A 6,253-nucleotide genomic window follows, 5' to 3' on the forward strand; every position below is an offset into this window, starting at 1 on the left:
TCAAAACGCTAAGTATTTTTATACCCTAATAACATAATAGCTTAGTGTCTGAAAAAATACTTCATGTATTTATATGCTGCTGATGATTTATATCCCCACGATGATGAGAAAAGAAATCACCCAAACACTAAGGTGACTGTGAACAGAGAAAACTTGGAAACCTTTGTCCTAGATGGAGTCCACTAACCCAAACAAGTAACTGTTCATACAATTTTCTTCAAATATTTATCAAATGTTTGAGTGTACACAATACATCTGACCAAATAACTCACCTATCTGAACCAGAGCCTGTGTCATGAAAATCTCCATGTTTCACTTAAAGATTAAAGAGCACTGAGCTTTCATATGTCATCCAGAATTAAACAGCCAATCCACAAATAAAATTTCAAAAAATAAAATTTTGAATAATTTCTGCATAATACCTGAGTGTGAGCTCTCAATGGTGGTGTCTGACTTGGAATCCAGAGATGAAGGAATTTGTCTTAATTGGGGAACATAGTACATCTTTGTACTACCAGAAGGCTTATATGGCAACAGTAAAGGCTGGCCTAAGGACATAAAGATCAGAATAATTAATAAGAAAACATTTATTAATTAACTGAACAAATATTAAGCACCTTTAATGTGCCAAGCAGTGGTCAAGATTCTTGGAATGTATCAGTAAACTAGCATTCTAGAAGAGGGAGATAGACAGTAAACAATTAGCATACTAAATAAGTAAATCATCTAGTATTTTTATAAATTATTAGTGACATAAAAAATTAGAAAATACTGGGACTTCCCTGGTGGTGCAGTGGGTTAAGAATCTGCCTGCCAATGCAGGGGACAGGGGTTCGATACCTGGTCTGGGAAGATCTCACATGCTGTGGAGCAACTAAGCCTGTGCACCACAACTACTGAGCCTGCGTGCCACAACTACCAAAGCCCGCCCGCCCTAGAGCCCGAGCGCCACAACTACTGAGCCCATGTGCCGCAACTACTGAAGCCCACGTGCTCTAGGGCCCTTGTGCTGCGAGTACTGAGCCCTCGTGCTGCAACTACTGAAACCTGTGCGCCTAGAGCCCACGCTCTGCAACAGGAGAAGCCACCACAATAAGAAACCCATGCACCACAACGAAGAGTAGCCCCTACTCACCACAGCTAGGGAAAGCCCGTGTGCAGCAACAAAGACCCAAAACAGCCACTCCCCCCCCAAAAATTAGAAAATGCTGAGGAAGATTAGAAGTATTTGGGAAATTGCAGCAGGATGCAGTTTAAATAGAGTGGTAAGGGTAGGATTCATTGAGAAGACGACTTCTTAGCAATCTATTCCATATTTAGATGGCTCTAACTAAGAAACACTTTATCTTATATTGAACCCAAACCTGGTCGTTGTTAACCCCTACTACTGATCTTTGAAGGTTCTCCCTCCAGAGTCATAGAAAGTAAATCTAATTCTCTTCTATGTGGCAGATTTTCAAAATAAGTTTCCCATTAAAAAAGTATAACTTCTCAATATTAAAAAAATACACAGAAATAAAAAAGACAAAGTCTTACCACTCAAAGATAACTATTATTAATATTTTAATGTATTTCTACAGGTCTTTCCTCTGTATTTCTTATTTGTTTACATAGTTGTGTATAGTATGTATAATGTGGAATTCAGTTTTTCTACTTTACATTGATAATAAAATATTCATTTTATTTCCTATCTTCACATTTTTTATCATTCTACTACACATTAAGTGTATTTAACCCTTCTCATAATGTTAAAAATTTAGGCTGGATTAAATTTTCAATAATAAAGAATTCTGTAATAAAGACTTCCTGTTTATAGCATACCCATTCTCCCCTGCTGCCCCATTTCACATAAGTTTTCTGATTTCAGAGTGAAAAATTATGTCATTTATAAAGTTTCTTTTTTTTAAATACTAACTGCTAAAATTCTTTCTAAAATGTCTGTGACATGGTAGTAATTTGATTATTATAGAAGATGAAATCTTTTTCTTCTTCTTCTTATTTTTTTACTTCATTGGGTCTTCATTGCTGCACGCGGGCTTTCTCTAGTTGCGGTGTGGGGGGGCTACTGTTCGTTGTGGTGCGCGAGCTTCTCACTCTTCTCACTGCAGTGGCTTCTCTTGTTGTGGAGCACAGGCTCTAGGCACGCAGGCTTCAGTAGTTGTGGAGCATGGGCTCAGTAGTTGTGGCTCGCAGGCTCTAGAGCACAGGCTCAGTAGTTGTGGCACACGGGCTTAGTTGCTCTGCGGCATGTGGGATCTTCCCGGACCAGGGCTCGAACCCGTGTCCCCTGCACTGGCAGGTGGATTCTTAACCACTGCGCCACCAGGGAAGTCCCTGAAATCTTTTTCTATACACTTGTTTTTCTTTCATGATGTGGTAGAAACTCTCTCTCTCTCTCTGTAACAGCATTTTGATATTTAGCTGGGTACATACTGCTCATCTGTACACTGTATTTCCCAATCTCCCTTGCAGACATGTATGGACATATGACTAAGTCTGGGCCCATAGGTCAAGGGTGAGAATAATGTCTGCAACTTCCAGGCATCCCATTAAAACACTCCACTGGCTGCTGCTAAAATTTATCCTCCCCATTACTCTTCTTTTCCAGTATTTTCTTTATTAGTCTTCCGGAAAAAACTTAAGATCAATTAAACAAGTTCAAAAGAACAATTCCATTAGAATTTTGAGTAGAATTACATTAGAGTTTAAATTCATTTGGGAATAAATGACATCTTTAAATATTCAATTTTCCCATTCAGAAATATCCCATCCCTCCTTTTAGTCTACTCTCCTTTTCTATGCCTACACAAAGGATTAGTATTGCCATCACATGAGTCCTATAAAATTCTTGTTTAGGTTACTCCTCAGTATTCATGGGGTTGTACTGCTCATTCAAATAGAATTTTGTAGATAGCTACCACTTCTCCTGATTAAACACAACAGCTTCTTCAGTTTATCCTTATGGACCATGGTCTTCTCTTGCATCCTGTAATCACCTCTAGATGGACTCCTAGTTGCCCATGTCTAGTTTATAAAAATCAAAATACTCTAGACAGAGTCTGATAGTCCCAGAGTAGAATGAGATCTCCTTCATTCTGGACGCAATAACAACTTTTATATTACTTAGAATTGTGTTACCATCCTTGACCACTCCATCATTCTGATGATTTGACATGGAATCCATATTACTAGTACCCTGCTTCCAACCAAGGAACTGACTTCATAGTGAAGGAAATGAGACAACAGGCTGATGCCTAAAGGGAGTCACTGTTCTCCTCACAAGCCTGATCACCCACAGCTATGGTAAACTCAAAAACAAAAAAGCGAGTGAACAATTTACTGATAACTGTCATGGCACAAGCTGGGAGGCATCACTTTCTGAGGCTGGAATGCTAGCTTGCCAAATACGGCATGTGCTCAGAACCACATATGGCACTTGCCTATCCTACAGACAGAATGCATATATTTAGGAACAAAGGCAGAAGCCTTTAAAATCTTTTGCTTTCTATCTCTGTGACTCTGCTTTGTTTGATGGAAGATCTTAGAAATAAGGGAGGGGCACTTCTACCGGGAGACAGGAGCCATCTAGTCATTTTACATTCTTTATGTCACTGAAACAATACAGGGAATAGGATGCCATAGTGTTGACTAAAACTACAATTGACCTTAACTATCAGGGAGAAATAAGGTTACCTTAAAAGAAGAAAGTCAGTAGGAGTATGGCTTACACCTAGGGGACCACTTTACCAAGCCTGGTCATAGAAATTAACAAAAAATGACCTTAAACCTATGCAGGGCTAGCAAAGCCTTAGACTACTTAGGAATACTTGTACCAACCTATCAGGCAAAGCCCCAGCCAATGAGAACCTGGCTGAATTCAAGGAGAATGAAGAAATGTATAGAGGCTGGAAGAATTTAAATAACAGGAAAAATAGGCTGTAGCCTCTACTTCTCTTTGGACGTTGCTGTAGTCATTATTGTTAGAATATTGACTTAGTAGTTTTCTTCCTCCACCAGTGTATATAAAGCTTGGTGGTGATGGTTAAATTTACCATTTAGTTCAAAGTTTGCAGAAAATGGACAACAACAATTGGGCAGAATTACAATGGACCCAGAGCAAGAATGGCTACCATGTGGAGATGGAGAATTCAGAGGCAAGATAAGTGGCTTTTTGAAATTCTCAACAACTTTCTGTTTGGATGCAGAAGTCTTAAAGTTACTTTGGACTGCCTATCTCTGGGGGAAGAAGCGACTATTCAGCAAATAATGGTTGTTCCTGGGAGAGAAAGAAAGGACTGCAGAAGGGTAAAGAAGAAAGTCCAACCATAAACTTTATTCCTTCAAAAAACTTGCAAATGGAACTAAATATAAACATATAGCATATTACTCTTAATTTGTTAATTCAGAGCAGTGGACACATAGTCATAAATTCAACATGCTATTCTGTATACTTTTAAAATATTTTTAAAATTTTACTTCTGAATCCACAGAGTTAAAAATCTTTTATTATTAAACCAAATAATATTTCTCTTTTAAAGGAGTCCTTTCTACCAAGTACCTGTATGTAAAGGTAAGACCGTGAACTGTGGGCTCTATGTAGACCGATCCATTTGATGTCAGAAGAGGTATAAAATACACTTTCACAGTTGGATTTCCTCTCCTGTGCTCTGCCACCAACATGAAAACAGCATACCCAGAGTAGCCTGGGTTTCAGTACAAGGCATGTGGAACAGACCCAAACCGTTTTTGCATCCTGATGCCAAACTCCAACTGACTCATAAGCCCATGAGTGAGGAAAGCAAATGTCTGTTGTTATAAAGCACTGAGATTTTCGAGGTTCTTATACAGTATCACGGTGGCAATAGGTAACTGACACATTAAAGGTGTTCTGTGTGATATTGATTAGACTATACATTTGGGGGGCATAATTTTATATCACAATAAAAATGTATAAGAAATATAACCATCTCGGGTTTCCCTGATAGCGCAGTGGTTAAGAATCCGCCTGCCAATGCAGGGGACACGGGTGCCAGCCCTGGTCCGGGAAGATCCCCCATGCCGCGGAGCAACTAAGCCCATGTGCCACAACTACTGAGCCTGCGCTCTAGAGCCCGCGAGCCACAACTACTGAGCCCATGCACCGAAGCCCACGCGCCTAGAGCCCGTGCTCCACCACAAGAGAAGCCACCGCAATGAGAAGCCCGTGCACCGCAACGAAGAGTAGCCCCCGCTCGCCGCAACTAGAGAAAGGCTGCACGCAGCGATGAAGACCCAACACAGCCAAAAATAAAATAAATAAAAGTAAAAAAAAAAAAAAAAAAGAAAAGAAATATAACCATTTCAACATATAAATGTATTTATTCAAATTAAATTCAGTGCAATTTACATGTGGAACTAAGCAATTTTCTTTATACATTTAGGCATATTCCATTTATACCTACAGACAGATAAACTTTTTGCACAAGTAGGAAAACTTAAAATATATTTTGAATAGATTTGTACAAACTGTTGAATACTTTAAAATTAGTAATTGAAAGTTCCCACCCTCATTTGGAGGCAGAATGGGAACTTAACTTTCCAGTTACTGGTCTGAAAAAGAAAATAACTTGCTATAATTTTGAATGTTATATAGTATAAGCACTATAAAAATATCACTGTCATGATAGCATAGGAACACTCTAAATGTAGACCTTATGGTAGAAATTGCTAGCTGTTCACCAAAACTCTTTTCTTCTTCATCCTGGAAAGCACAGCTAAACTATTCCTAGTCAGTGGAAAGTGATGTGGGCCACACCTAGGCCTAGCCCATAAAAGCCTCCCAACATGTGCTCCTCCATGCTTTTCGTCCCTTCCAGTTGACTATGATGATGAATCCAGGGTTCCATGTTTTAAAGAAAGCAGAGTCACAGTCAACCTGGGTCCCTGCTCAACGTTTCTTGAGCAAGAAATAGACTGGTATTGTGTTTGCTATCTGTTCACTGTATCATGCAAAACAATAGTAAAAGAAACAATGCCAAATAGTTATCTACCTCCCTAAAATTGAACCTCTATAGTTTTTATGTTTTCATGAACTACTTGCATTCTTATGACAAGTATTATGAGTTGAAAATACGTCAGCCACAAGTAGCATGAGTTTCACATAGGTTGTTAACTTCACTAGAAATTGAAGTAAAAACATAATAAATTATATTCTCTTCATAGCTATGTAAATAAAAGATGTTTTAATCATGTACAACCTAATGCTTAAAATTAA

Source organism: Balaenoptera ricei, chromosome 13 (genome assembly GCF_028023285.1).
Source record: "Balaenoptera ricei isolate mBalRic1 chromosome 13, mBalRic1.hap2, whole genome shotgun sequence".
Classification (NCBI taxonomy): Eukaryota; Metazoa; Chordata; class Mammalia; order Artiodactyla; family Balaenopteridae; genus Balaenoptera; species Balaenoptera ricei.